Below are 16,001 nucleotides of genomic sequence, written 5' to 3'. Positions count from 1 at the left end.
AATTGTAGTCACAATGTGTTGGCTGCACTTACAACAGCATTGGGATTTAAATAACGCCTTTCTTCTTTAAAGAAGCAAAGCTGGAGCTTAATTGGCAGAATTATGAACTAGACAAAAATAATCCATGACACCTCCCATCTTGCATATACTGACTCCCTTTAACTCTCCTATTAGCTCCTGCCTTCAGTCTCTTTTTCATTCCATCTCTCAGGCAACAAATTTCAGTTTCAGTCAAGTCTTTTTTTTTTTTTTTTTTTTTGCATTGAAAAATCATCTCATTGTTTTCAAATGCAATATTTACTAGTCTATGTGAGCTACCAGAAATGTCTGTCACACTTTCAATAAAGAATTTTAAACTCCATTGAGAAAGAAATTTCTATTTGGCAAACTTTTAGATACTTCTGAAATGATACAGAGAGTTGGTAATTATATGAATTGATAAGAAGATATTGACCTCTAAAGTATAATCCCTAGGATTAGTAGCATTCACTAACTATTAATAAGAATTGTAATGACATATGTTGGACATTTATCATGTTGTAGATCTGATCTCAGTCTGCAGATCAAATATCAGTATCTTCTTCTTATTGATGAGAAAGTTAAGATGTTAAGCAGTTTATAAACTTGTCCACTGTCACCTGAATAAAGTAGCAGATGCAATTTTTTTATATAATGAAGCTACCATTATAAAGAATGACACTTAGACTTGGTTGACTAAGAGAAAATTAGATCTGTGGTGAATTCATATTACTGTTTCTGTTTTTGGATATTCAAGCAAGCATCATACACACTCCAATTAATGGCAAGACTTGCTGAGGGTACAGGTTTGCAGATTCTACCAGCAGCCCAGCAGGCTTTACAAATGAGTGGCTCTTGGGGCTGGGATGTGGCTCAAGCGGTAGCGCGCTCGCCTGGCATGCGTGCGCCCGGGTTTGATCCTCAGCACCACATACAAACAAAGATGTTGTGTCCGCCGAGAACTAAAAAATAAATATTAAAAATTCTCTCTCTCTCTCTCTCTCTCCCTCCCTCCCTCTCTCACTCTATCTTTAAAAAAAAAAGACATAATAAAGACATAATATCTTAAAAAAAAAAAAACAAATGAGTGGCTCTTTGGCATTTGGTGCTATGGCAGATTTGCAAACACGACTTTCCCAACAGACTGAAGCTTCAGCTTTAGCTGCAGCTGCCTCTGTTCAGCCACTTGCAATACAGTGTTTCCAACACTCCAACATGTTTAACCCTCAAACAGAAGAACAAGTTGGATGGGATACAGAGATTAAGGATGATGTGATTAAAGAATGTAATAAACATTGTGGAGTCATTCATATTTATATTGACAAGAATTCTGCTCAGGGCAATGTGTATGCGAAGTGCCCCTCAATTGCTGCAGCTATTGCTGCTGTCAATGCATTGCATGGCAGGTGGTTTGCTGGTAAAATGATAACAGCAGCCTATGTACCTCTTCCAACTTACCACAACCTCTTCCCTGATTCTATGACAGCAACACAACTACTGGTTCCAAGTACATGATGAAGGAAGATATAGTCCCTTATTTACATAGCTTTTTTTCTTGAGAATTCATCTTGAGTCATCTTTTATTTAGATAAAAATAAAGAGGACAGGGTCTACTGTCATTTGTATGCAATTCCTGTTACCTTGAAAAAATGAAAATGTTAACAGGAATGCAGTGTGCTCATTCTCCCTAACTAGCAAATCCCACTGTATACAAAGCTGTTCTCATTCTGCCTTTTAAAATGTTCATGTAGAAAATTACATTAAGGATCTTTAGGAATAGCTCTAGGGGAACAAGTGTGTGCTTTCTGTATAAAGGCAGACAGGTCTGTAATGATGTTTTTAATGTTTCAGAAGCCTAACTTCTTACCCAGGTTACATTTCACATTTCACTAATGTTGATATTTTACTCATGGTTTATCAGAGGTTTCTGGAATACACATTTAGTGTATGGGGATTCAGGCCAGGTAAAGGGCTGTTTGGCTAGCATCTCATCTTGCATTTTGATCATTTGGCAAGAAAGGGAGATTTCAAAATTATATTTCTTGATGGTTTCTTTTCAATTAATGTATCTGTAAAAGTTTCTTTGTAAATATTATGTGTTTTGGTGTATATTAAGATTCCAAACAAAATGATCACTGCATTTCCTGAATATGCTTAGTCAAGAGTCTGGTAAGGCAAAGAAGTCTCAGCAAGAAATAGGAAATGCAGAAATAGGTTTTGTCTGGTTGCATATATTTTTTGCTCTTTTTAAGCTCTGTGAGCTCTGAAATATATTTTTGGGTTACTTCAGTGTGTTTGACAAGACAGCTTGATATTTATATCAAACAAATGACTTTCATATTGCAACAATCTTTGTAAGAACCACTCAAATAAAATTCTCTTAAAAAGACAAAAAAAAAGCATTCAAATGTAATGCCAATTAAAATAGCAAACATAGAAATATAACTAACTTGCTCAGGGCCTTGTTAAATTGCTGAGGCTGGCCTTGAACTTGTTATACTCCTGCCTCGGGCTCCCAAGTTGCTGGTATTAGAGATGTGCCCCGCCATAGCAACCCCTTACCTTTTCTTCCCAAGCTTTCTGTTATCCTATAGTTGGCTTCATCTGCTATCCATCTCAGGTAGCTATAGCATTCAACAATTGCCTGTGGTTGTTTTTGAGAAATGCCACCATTGTAATGGGGGTTTGCAATGAGCAACTGCTGAGTCCAGTTAAATAAACAATCTTGTGAGTGGGGTGTGACAGTCAGTCACCAGGAACAATGATGGCAATTCCCTAGGAATTGGGGCCTGGGAGCCGTGGAAGAGCTCCAAGCCCTTTCTGCCCCCTCCAGTGGCTGGCAGGCTTCAGGCTGGAACCTACATATGGGATGCCAGTTTTTGAGATGATTGTAGAGTTGTAGGAAAGGGAGGATAAATAAAAATGCCTTGATGCATTGCTGAGGGTCTTCAAATTTTCTAAATGCTCCAGGATTGCTGCAAGCCTTTGGTTAATTTTCAGAGTTTTGAAAAAGTAGGTACTGGCTATTTTTTGTCAGTATGTTCATTTCCTTTCTGAAAGGAATTTTTTAGAGTTTTTCATTCCACACATTAATGGGATGATATGAAATCATGGTTATTAACATACTAGACATAGAAAGAAGAGAACAGAATCAACCAACATGGAAACAGTCATTATGTGAATCAAAACATAAAGAGAAAAAAAGATGAAAAATAAAATGGAACAGGGCATGAAGATGTATAGAATAATCTCAGATGTCCAAAGTGTTCGTTTAACTGGGATTCCAGTATGAGAAGAAACAAAAGAATTCCTTAAAATTACTTAAAGCAAATCAATCACAGATCTGAGAAGCTCAGAATAATTCCAAGCAAGATTTTTTGTAGTGTTCTTAATAATTCCTGAATAGCACATTTTTGAACCCAGACATTCATAAACCTTAAAAAATGCCATTTCTACTGCAATCCTAAACAATTAACAAAAAAGCAAAAATGGAAAGCCAATAGAGGAGATCATGGAATTCTAAATATATCAATTCATCTCCTGTGTCTTCTCCAAAGCAGCCAATAATAAGCAAAGAGAAAAAATAATTGATGGGACAAACAAAATCAACATGAGAGATTTAAATCTAAAGTACTATAAATAATCACATTAAAATAAAACAATTTAAGCTCCATATTAACTTCTGACTGTTGTTATATGTAATTGTCAAAATAATAATAATGATAATAATAATAATGGCTTAAACAACATAAATGTATGCTCTTATGGCTCTAGAGATCAGAAGTTTCCAGTGCTATTAGTTGACTAAAATCACAGTGTTAGCAGGTCTCTGTCTTTACAGGGGCTCCAGAGAATCCAGTTCCTTACCTTTTTCAGCTTCTAGAGGTGGCTGCCACCCTTGCTAATAGCCTTATAGCACCTTGACCTCAGCCACACTCATCGCATCACACTTTCTGACTCTCCTGCCTCCCTCTTTCCCTTATAATGACCTGAGATAAACTGATAATAAAGGATAATATCCCCAACTGGATAATAAAGGATCATATCCCCAACTGAATCACACCTCCAAAGTCCCCCCCTGTCATATGCAATACTTATTCATAGGTCACAGGGGATTTGAAAATGAACATCCTGGGATGGGAGGGTTCAGTCTACCATATTCCTCAATGAAATGGTAAAACCCTAACTACATCATATTAATAGGAAATAAAAAGTTTGGATAAAAAGAATGAAATAATATATATTACACAAACACTAAGCATAAGAAAGTGCAGTATTTACATCAACATTGAAGAAAGGACAATTCAAGGATAAAACTTTTACCAGATATCAAAAAGGGCCATGTGTAATCATACAGGAGACAATTTTATTCCAGAAAAACAACACAATGTGTTATTCCAAATGTGTACAGAATTAATAAAACCAAACACATAAAGCAAATTTGACAAATGACAAACAGAAACAAATCCAAAATCATAGTTCAAGACTTGACTATGCTACTTTCAAAACACTGGTAGAATAAGTAGGTGAAAAATCAATAAGGATATGGAAGATTTGAACAGTATTATCATCCAATGTGACTAAATTGTCATTTATAAAACACTACATCCAAGAACTACAGAACCTGGAATAAAGTGTACCTGGAGTATTCAGTAAGATAAACTGGAATAAAAGTCTGAAAGTATAAAATCATACAAAGTATTTTCTGTGATCATAGAATTATCAAATTGGGAATTGGTAACAGTAACACACCCAGAAAATTTTTGAATATTTGGAAATTAAATACATTACTAAATAACATATAACTCCTTGAGAAGAGAAAAAAACATCCTTAAATAGAAATTTGGAGGTGACAGAGTTGATGCATTTAGCAGACAAGGACTTTAAAACTGCCATTAGAAATGCTTTTAAATATTTAAAGGAAAATATAAACATAGTGATGTTTATTGGAGAAACTCAGAAGGATAAATGGATTTTTAGGAGCTGAAAAGCATATTTGGCATCTATGGCTGAAATAGTAAATGCTACCTCAGTGACTGGGTTGACAATTTCAGTCTCAAGTGGTCTAATATTCAGGTAATTAAATTCATGCAAGGGATAGTGGCAATGGGATTGACCAAGATTATAAATACACAATCACTATAGGATTGAAGATGCCCTAGAAACTTTAGGGAAAGTAAGTCACAAACACCAATGTTTGTGGAGGAAACTTCCAGGATATGGAGACAAAATGTATTGGGACATTCAAAGATATTTTATGATGCTACGTTTGTGGAAGATAATTTCTTCTCCCTATTGAAGAAATTATCTTCCACAAACGTAGCATCATAAAAATTTATCCAGGAATTGAAATGCAACTTAAAATGCATAAACAGGAAAGCATGTGGCTATGCCTGAAGCCAGAAATAGACACTGTTGTCAACTTTTAACACAAAGCTGATAATGGATCATGTCAAAAATGCTGATAATGCTTTTTTCCTATGAATTCAACTTCAAATGCAGATGAACATTTTTTGATGAGTCTATAGGAGAAAGGGGGAAGGCAAACCAGAAGCGCCTTCAAGTCTGCACACTGGGACCCTAAAGTGGCCAACAATATTCAAGAAAAACTAGTATTTGTAAGACTTCACAGAGGACTGATGATTTGCTTGAATGACTTGGAAAAGTGCCACTGGGATGTTTGTATTTATAAAAATAAAATCACAATGATACAAGACTAGAAAACTATACCTCCATATACTTTTTTTGAGACTTTTCAGTTTTTCTCTTCAAATACAATAAAACCTATGCTCTGCCAGGTGTGGTAGAACATGCTGGTCATCTCAGCCACTATGGAGGCTGAGGCAGGAGAATCTCAAGTTCTAAGCCAGCCTCAGCAACTTAGTGAGGCTAGGAGCAACCAAGACCCTGTCTCTAATAAAATGGGGATTTAATAAGTGGAACTGTGCAGGAATGTTTCCTTTCCTTCTTTCAAAATTTTCAACAGTTTCATTAAACTCCTTGTTGCTAGTCTGCTGGAGCAGGGTAGAACTAAATGAACAGAGAAAGGTCTGAGGTAGGGTAATGGATGCAAAAGTGGTCACCCTCGCAGGGATGAACTAGAATAGAGCAGGACTGGAGCAGAAGTTATCCCTGCAACCAGTGGAGGGTGGGGTGTGGTTTGAGTGGGTGTCATGCCCTCCACAGGCCTCCAGGCGGCACTCTGGTCCCGCCGTCGGCGGGCTCAGGCAGCCCAAGGGGCGCAGACTCACGAAGGCCAGGATCTTGTCTCTGGGTGTCGCAGCCCCACGTGCTGACCGTAGTGCTTCAGTGGCGGTGCAACTGGCGGGTGGCGGTGGAAGCGTGAGACCTGGAGAAGCGGAAGGGCACTGGGAGAAGGACGCGGACGCCTGCAGGAAGTCAGGCCTGGAAGGCGCTCACAAAGAGCGGGCTGTCCTCTCAGGTACTGCGCCTGCCTGGGCCCATGATGGCAGACCGAGCGGGCAGCAGCGGGTGGCCAGGGAGGCAGAGAGGCCGCAGCGCCAAGGGGCTGGTGGGCTCCCCCGGGATGGGAAGTGCTTTGGATGAGTGATTGGGGTGTCCCCCAGGCGGGTGGCCTCTCCGGGTGGTCCTCTCATTCAGGAGGCTTGCCTTTCCTTCCTTGTCCCTAGTGGGCTGTTTCAGAGGGTGAAGTGTCAGTCATCACGCTCGCTGTACAGTTCCTGAGGTGGCTCTCCAAGCCTGTGGCTTCCAGGAAGGGATGTGCGGCCTTCACACAAGATTCCCCCCATGAAATGTGGTGAGTTTCTTCTCTGGCTGTGATTTCCAACCTGGAATCGCCTTCAGGAGCAGAAAAGGGGACAGTTTATCCAACGTGATCTTTCCAGTTTGAGGGGCATTCTTAGGATGCATCTCTCCTGTTTTCTCATATGCATTCAGAATTTCAGATTTTCTCATTTCCTGATTCTTAAAAGTAGACATTGACTCCCTTATTGCACATATCAAGTCATGGCTTTTTGAAACACTGGGTGGAGTGATTGTCATCTCACTAGTGCACCAGGTTCTCAAGTAGTAAACTGACCTTCTTCCATATGTAGTCCAATTTTGTAAGGAGAGGGAATGAATTTGAAAGTGGGCTGTGTGGTGATAATGAACTCTGACCTGAATGAAAGACGAAGGAGGAAATGCTTCGATAGTACACACTGCTTCTATCATGAAGAAGTGTGAGTGCAGCCACCAGGTAGGTCTATGTTGTTGGCAGTATGAAGCAATATATGCCCATTACTACTTTGGGGTAGCCAATAGTATTTAAGTGTAGGTAGTTTTGACTAATCATCCTCATGTACAGGTTTATATTTATTTCTTCAGGCTAGGTTAGAACAAAAACCAGGACCATAACCTAATTCTTGATCAGTGCTTTAGTCCTATTATGTAGCATGATATATAGTACTCAATTTGTTTTTTTAGTGGTTATGCTCATTTTAAGTACTTGATTAAGGAGTTGTCTGCTAGGCCTTTCATTTGTGAGTTACTCTTTTCCATTTTGTGATTAATGAATGACTTGTAGGGTATTTGGGGACTCTATATCTTAGTCATTATCGTGCTTTAAATTTACTCACATTTATTTTAATATAGACTTCTTGAAACTTATTTTATTCAGTGGGCTGTAATCCATTATTTCATTATTTAGATTTTCAAGTTGTGCCAGATATGAGTAGTAGGAAATCTAAGTTGGATTCTCAATTTGGGCCATTGTTTGAACACTTTACTTTCCTGTTTGTTTATTTTTTAAAGTATAAATTGGCAAAATTTAGTTGTATATATTTATGATGTATGAGGTGATGTTATAGTTTATATACACAGTGTGAAATAAGCTTACTAACATATACATCATCTTAAATACCAGAGTATTTTTGTGGTGAGAACATTTGAAATTTATTCTTTTAGTAATTTTGAAATGTATAGCATATTATTATTTATTTACCATGGTGTGCAATAGTTCTCAAAAAACAGAAAAATCTATTCCTTCTGTCTGATTGAGATATTGTATGCTTTGACCATTTTCTTCCCATGTCTCCCATGCCACAGCGTCTGGTAACACCATTCGACTCTATGCTTCTATTAATTTTATTATTTTTCATTTCACATGTAAATGAGAATATGTGGTATTTGCCTTTATGGAGTACTTTCTTTTGACAGTAGATATTTCAGGTTCAATGTACTCTTTATTGGCTGTTCAAACTCTGGTATTAGTTGTTTCTCTAAAAGCCCTGGTTCCTTTTAATGTGGGCCTAGCACTTAGAATCCTGAATCTGAGTTCTATATGAGTTCATTGCTGTTTGAGTGTCACTGCTCTGGCATATGTGTGTGTAGGCACACATGCATACACTTATTTGTATATCATTTATATTTCAGTGTTTATTATTCATTTGTTCTGAAATGTTCATACAATGAAATGCATTTTAAGTCAAATGTGGTTGACTTTCAATAAATCATTATAATCTAAACTGCTTTCAAGATAAAGAATGTTAAACCACACCTGAGAAAGTTCCCTTATGTCCCTTCTAATTGATTTTTTCCTACTGATTAAAGGCAGGATTCTGTTTTATCCTACCATTGAGTGTTTTACTTTGTCTTTTTAGAATTTTGTATAAATTGATTCTTCTTAAAAATTAATTGTCACTGGATCCTTATTTTGTTTATTTATATGCTGTGCTGACAATCAAACCCAATGCCTCACACATACAAGCAAGTATTCTACCATTGAGCCTCAACCTAGAAACATAATGGGTACTTACATTTTTTTGTTATTGTTTTTGTTTTTTGTTTGTTTTAGTAAAAATTGAAGGAGAAGTTTTATTGTTTTCCTAGCAATAGAGAAACAATGGGACTCTTGTTCCAGAGGCTGTTGATTCTGCCCATCAGGAGGAATAGGTTTTTTTTTTTTTTTTAAAGATACAATTCAAAGGCTACATTCCACCTATTTTCTGTTCAGGAGTTGTAACTCACTTGTTGATTTAGGAGATATTCATTTCTGAGATCTTCTGGTGCCGTCTTCAAGTCTGAATTACTTCATTCTTATTATGGATGTGAGTCTTATTAGGATGAGTAAGAAAGTTATGGGATCTTACACTCTGTGTCTGAATCAATATGCTTTTGAGGTTCATTCATGTTGCTTGAATCAGTGTTTTGTTTTGTTTTCTATTTTATTACTGCAGTAGTATTCATTTTATGAATATATCATAGTGCATTTATTTTTTTCCATTGAAGGATATGTGAGCATTTTCCAGGCTTTGAACTTTATCTTACTAGATGTATTGGGGAAAAATATGTATGTGTATGTGTATATGTGTGTGTATACACACATATATATGTATGTATGTATATTTCACTTAGGTAAATAACTCAAAGAGTGGAATGGCTACCACATAAGGTAGATCTTTGTTTTCTTTTAAAAGAAACTGTCAAAAATTCTGAACATTCTCATGAGCAATATATGAGAGTTCCAATTGCTGCATATCTTCACATTGTTTAGTGATGTAAGTCTTCATACCTTAGCCATTTCTGCTGGGTATATAGTGGTATCTCATTGTGGCTTAGGGTTGTACTTCCATGTTGACTAATGAAGTTGACAACATTTGACTGTCTTTTATTGGCCAGTCATTCTTTTTCTGTGAAGAATAGATTTGGATCATGTCTATTATTTGTTGAGTTGTCCTGTTATTACTGAGTTGTAGAAGTACATTTAGTAGGACTGGATATAGTCCTTTGTCAGAAAAAGGTTCTGTAATGGGATTACAGGTATGACCTACTCAAGTTTTAAACGTATTTTTTTTAAACTGAGCCACTACTGTTTCTATCAAATCCATGTTGCCTGATCACTTAATGCTGTATAGACTTATGCACAGAATTAGATAATATTTTGAAAAGGTTTTTTTTTTTGTGTGTGTGTGAAGGATCCTCAAAGTCAGGGGGCATACCTGTGGTCCCAGCTTATTGGGAGACTGAAACAGGAGGATCATTTGAGTCTCAAAGTTCTGCTGGATTTGTGTGCATTATTTTTTAAGCTTTATTTAGAATAATACTTGTAGGATATACTGAGAGGTAAAGGTAGATAAACATTTAAATAATGATATATGTATCATGTCCATTTTTATTAGGGTAGAGTGACATACACCTATTTTGTAATATAATTTTGTTCATGAAAGCATCATAAATGGTATTATCAAATATTATTGGAGCTTGACAAAAATGAAAAATTCAAATTTTACAAATCTCTGTAGATAAATGTCTTTTAATTATTGTGTTTGCTGAGACTGTTTTTTGTAAAACACAAATACATAGTGAAATGTGTATTTTGAAATAAAACTCAATTTGATAATGGAAAAGCTTAGAAAGGAGTATTTAGATTTGGTTTACCATGAAATTAAAATACTTTTTTTAGTTGAACAACTAGTCTGAAGTTTTTACTCCTTAAGAACAAACATATTAGATGATTGGATTCTGTCTCTGAGTAATGCAAGAATAATAAATAAGCATCAAAACTCAGAGAATCGTAAAATGAATGAATTCTGGGCAATAAAATTTCTGGAATCAATTTGATCTGAAGTCAGAACTTATCAACATTCTAATTGTCTAGATTTGTCATTCTGTTAGAGATAGCTGATTCATAAAGGAATTCTGGGTCACAGAATATAAATGACAATCTGTTCTTGCTGCATCAGCCTTTGCTTATGCTATTCAAATGCACGGAGCATCAAATCTGGATGTTTTATTATAATACAGAAAAGAAATCTGAATTCCAAGCAAAGACTTGAGAATTGAGTGTCTACAATAAGGTTTAATTACAGAAAATTTTATACTTACCCTGTGTCTGTCCATCTGTCTCTGTCACAGATTTCCAGTATGACTCCAAAAACAAGAACAATGAGGAAAAAGTTTTTGACTGATTTTATGTAGGACTTAAAACACCTAGAGAAAGTGTTCAGCTCTGAGCTAGGAAATTCTCCCCGCCCCCATAACCTTAGATGAACATCACTGTCCTTTGTCAATATCTATCTATCTATCTATTTATTTACTTAATTTATTTTTGGAAGGGGATTGGGGATTGAACTCATTGGCATATGACCGCTGAGCCACATCCTCAGCCCTATTTTGTATTTTATGTAGAAACAGAGTCTTAATGAGTTGCTTAGGGCCTTGCAGTTGTGGAGGCTAGCTTTGAACTCACAATCATCCTGCCTTGGCCTCTTGAGCTGCTAGGATAACAGGCAAATGTCAAAACATTCAGCTGACAATGTCCTTTGCTCGGTAGTTAGTTAAGAAAAAATTTCTCAGGATTTTGTGTCCACAAAAAACATTCCAAAAATGTTGATGTCACACTTCAGGCATCACATTCTGGGTTTTAAAATGCCCTGCATGATACAACTTAGCTTTGAACATCAAATGCAGATTTCACAATTTTGAAACCAGGCGATTAAGAAATGAAGGTGTTGAACAGCAAAATGCAGCTCATCCTGTTGTCAAATACACACGTGTGTGTGTGTGTGTGTGTGTGTGTGTGTGTGTGTGTGTGGCTGCTTACAATGAATAGACAGCTGGAGGCCCATCCATAACCTTGAGCCCCTGAGTCTCCATTCATGACCCTGAGTCCCTGAGCCTCCATTCATGACCTTGAGCCCCTTATCCTCCAGAGGTTTTGCAGAAACAAGAATGTAGCACACAACACCTCCCCATAAACACACTATATTATTTACTAGACAGGCCAGCTGAAGTATGGTGTGCCTTTCTAACAATGTGTGGTTCTATTTGCATATATATGGCATCTGTATTGAGAATGCTAAGACAGAAACTGATGAAGCAGAGTTGCTCTCTTTCTCTTAAAATAAAACCACAGTCTTGCACCCTTTTCAAATCACTGGTTTTGTAACATCCTGATTTGTTACATTTGTAAAACCAAGAATAAGAATGATGTAAATTAAAAGCCCACAAAGTAATGCATCCATCTTGCCAGCAACTGTTAAAAGGATGCAGGTGTGTCACCAAGGAAAAGACAAGCCGTTCCCCAGCCACAGTATGAAAACTCAGGAACTTACCTTTCCCTGGATCTTTTTTCAAAACACTCTGCAAGGTGCTTTTTCTCAGAGAATTAGGGTTTTAACAGCTAACAAAGTATGAGAAGATTTCTTCAACTTCAGTACTTCTGGTTCTCCCAGGCCTCTGCAAGACTCAGTTGGGGCCTGTCTAGAGGCATTTTTGATTGTTAAAAAAATTAAGATGTGGTCATAGCATATCTAATATTTTTGGGAACAGAATGGCTATACATCATAATTATGGGCAAGCACCTCACCACGAACAATCCTATGGTGTCTAAGGTTAACTATGCTGGAGCTCAGGAACCCTGGGCTAGATCACACATGCTGCACATGAAAGCACTGGGCCTGTCTAGTTCTTTATTTTGTCCCCAGTACATTAACCACAATGATCATCTCCTTACTAGGTGTCTCCTACTGGTGAGGAAGGGAGGAAAAAAAGAAGGAGAGAAGAAGACACCCAGTATATTCTCAGGAGAAACTGAAAGCCTGCATACAGGAAAATTGCTAATTTGGGCCTGGTTGCAGTGCTACAGTCTCTCTGTCAAAGAGTTCTGCAATCCATTCCAAAGTTTTCCAGGCCAAGTCCAGTTATTGATGTCAAGCCAGATGTCCCTCCTTGAACATCAGGGAAGATTATTCCTAAGCTATAATCCCAATTGAGAAAGTAGTCTTTCCCCCTCTTCTATCGCAAGCATGTGTTGGGGTAGGGGAGGTACTGAAGATTGCACACAGGAACATTCCACAGATGATATACACCTGAACAAGATCCTTAGCCCTTTTTTAAAATTTTATTTTGGGACAGGGTCTCATTAAATGGCACAGGCTGGCCTTGAACTTGCAACCCACCTGCTTCAGTCCCATGAATCACTTGGATTAAAGGCATATACCACTGTACCCAGAGCATACCTTCTTGGATATAGCTAATTCCCAGAGAGTCAGCCATCTCCCTAGCATGCTCACCTTATGCAAATTAGGCAATCAAATTCTCACACCACCAATCCCCTAGTAGGCACCCAGCCTCACAGGCCTCTTTTTGCCTGCTCCAAGCACAGCAGGTCCAGGTACCAAAGAACCAGGGTTGACCCCTGCCCACTAGAGCCCACTGAAATGACTAAAATATACTAACCCTAACTAAACCTGCTTCTGCTGCCTTGTCATTTCTTCCTGCACAAATATAGTAAAGTCTCTTTCCCATGTTGTCCATCACCTTCCACCGTCTCTGCTCCTAACCAACCCTGGCACTTCCCTCATGGCTCTACAGTGCTGATCATAGAAAACTATAGCTCTCTGTGACAGTCTGTCTATTTCTGTGAGTCTTCCATATCTGATGAAGACAAACCCAAGGCACTCTTACAATAATGCCAAACCTGTAAAGCTTCTCCATAGGGTCAGGGCAACTGCATATATAGCCTTCAACCCTGAGCCTGGGTCCTGGGGGTGCACCAGATTCCTGTTAGTCCCTCCCATTTTAATGCTGGGTAATAGAAAAGGCTGTCAGTGGTGAGAGCAAAGGAAGGCCACTGAATTTGTGAAGTAGGAAGTGTGCAAGCACTGTTCCTGTTGCGCACATTCTCTTCTTTCAAAGTGGGCCACAGAAGAGACCCAGGAGCAGACAAAAGCCCACAAAAGATGGGGATAGAGCTAGACTTGGACCCAAGAATAAAATGTTAGTTCTCTTTCCAGCCACTCAGTTATTTTCCAAATGAATATTTTAAAGCATTAAAAAATGCAGGCCATATGTTCTGGGTGTCCTTACAATCAAAGTAAACTTTTTTACCAGAAGAAAATAGACTGTCGCCACTTTATGTCACCAGTCCTCCCAAATTGTATTTAGGGCCTGTGACCACAGCTGTGCTACCTCCTGAACTACAGGCTGGGGGAAATGGTCAGGCTGACCTTCAAGGGGAGGAGGACTTGTAACCTTCCAAAGGATTTTCCTGCTACAGTACTATAGTCATTGCTCTCTCTAATCAAAGCCCCTAGCTTCATATCTGTTCCTGGGCACTGCAGTAAAATCAGCCTGAGCACAGGCACACTTCAAGGACTGTGATGGGAGTGGCTCAGAGAAGCCAGCGGGAAAACACATGCTTTCCCTCTCATGGTCTCAACAAGAAACTGCGGGTATCAGCACACCATAAACCAGGATCTTCATATAAGAAAACTGCAATCTTTCCAATTGTGGTCAGAGCACAGTGACAGTGGGTTTTGCTTCCATCTTGGAAGAGTAGTAAAGTTCAAAATGTTTACAAGGTTTTGACTATCTGGTGTGGGTGTTGTCGTTGAGAGTCTTAAAGGGGTCATTACAACAGGATTCCCTGGTCTCCTGAGCACTAGGGAACTGTGGTGCCTACCCCTTTGGATCTCAAGGTATTTCCATCTGCACCGGAACTGGACAGTTTTTGATGCCAGCATGTGGTGAGTGTCAGTCAGTGAGGTCATCTTAAAAAGGTTTTTTTTTTTTTTTTTGGTTTTTGTTTTGTTTTGTTTGTTTGTTTTTAGTAAAATGGTGAAAAAAGATCTTGTTCTTGGAGGAGAGACCAAGTCAGACCATAAGTACTCAGCCCCAAACATGAACCTGAAGGGATCATCAAAATTAAGATTCCTGAGCCACTCTGAGTCTAATACTAATACTGTCTGTTTGTGACCTGAGAATCCACATTCATGTCCAGTTCTCTGTTGAAATTGTTGTTGGTCTGGGCTCCACTCTTTGGGACCCAGTCTCAACCATAGTATGACTTAGGCTATACTGAATCTTCCTAAATGATAGGGGACAGATGTGAGTGGTGGGAGCATGAGTTTCAGGGAATAATTCTATAAAGTGGGCCCACAATGTTGAACCTCACCATGCTGTATTTTCCAAGAAACAATTTACCTGCAGCCCTGCCTTGCTAAAGTGGACAGGATATGTCACACTCCTCAGCAAACTATTTGTTTTCTGCAGGAGAAAAGCAGGACTGTAATAATGTTGATAAGAGGAACCAATTTCCATGCAAGTTAAAAACTGCACATTGCCTCAAAGAACTCCTCATCTCAGAATCTAGCCTGAGGATTTTCACATAGTACATGATCAATAAATTTATGTGGTTTATAAAGTCAAGACCTGGACCTCCCTTCTCCTCAGAGCAGTCTCAGAAGGACAAACTAGAAGCTACTGGATGGACCAGAGATAGGTGATGAAAGGTCGAGGGTGAGAAGAGCCTGTCCTTGGCCTGAGAGCTGAGGGGAGCCTAGCTGTAAGCCCTGCTCTCTCCTTCACTATTTCATATAGTGTCACTGTACAGAAGTACATCTTTCTTGAGGCTGTGACTCACATCAGCTTAACACAGTGACCCCAGGTGATTCTTGTGAACCTGGCAGGGAGAAACAGGAGAATGCTGAGAAAGGGTCCTGCACTGAGGGGATGGGGCACAAGAGTACTCAATTACTTGTTTTCCTTAATGTTTTAATCATTCATTTTTTCTTGCAGGGTTAAAGTAGGAGAAAAACTATTTGAAAAGTACATGTATTAAGACCACTAAGTTATTTGTTACATTGTGATGGCAAATCAGACCTGGTTGTGGAATGAAATCATAAAACTGTTCTGGTAAAGATCCTCTGCCTCTTTTGGTGCCAATACCATGCTGTTGTTACTATTGCTCTGTAGTATAGTTTAGGGTCTGGTATAGCGATGCCACCAGCTTCACTCTTCATGCTAAAGATTGCTTTAGCTATTCTGGGTCTATCATTTTTCCAGATGAATTTTATGATGGCTTTTTCTATTTCTATGAGGTATGCCATTGGGATTTTGTTCGGAATTGCATTAAATCTGTAGAGTGATTTTGGAAATATGGTCATTTTGATCTTAATTCTGCCTCTCCAAGAGCAAGGTAGATCTTTCCATCTTCTAAAGTCTTCTTTGATTTCTTTCTT

The 16,001-nt window shown here is 38.4% G+C and overlaps 1 long non-coding RNA gene across 2 annotated transcripts in view; it reads left to right on the top strand.

Annotated features, from left to right (window-relative positions):
* The first annotated feature begins 6,240 nt into the window (after positions 1–6,240).
* LOC139704677 (uncharacterized) overlaps positions 6,241–16,001 on the top strand; it is a 47,663-nt gene continuing 37,902 nt past the window's right edge. For both annotated transcript variants that reach the window (XR_011706562.1, XR_011706561.1), the window contains exons 1-2: positions 6,241–6,460; positions 6,669–6,796. This is a non-coding gene — a long non-coding RNA (uncharacterized lncRNA). The remainder of the gene's footprint in view (positions 6,461–6,668; positions 6,797–16,001) is intronic.

This window comes from Marmota flaviventris, chromosome 2 (genome assembly GCF_047511675.1).
Source record: "Marmota flaviventris isolate mMarFla1 chromosome 2, mMarFla1.hap1, whole genome shotgun sequence".
Taxonomy (NCBI): Eukaryota; Metazoa; Chordata; class Mammalia; order Rodentia; family Sciuridae; genus Marmota; species Marmota flaviventris.
The sequence above is the reverse complement of the archived record's forward strand: the minus strand, read 5'-3'. Positions and strand labels throughout refer to the sequence as shown.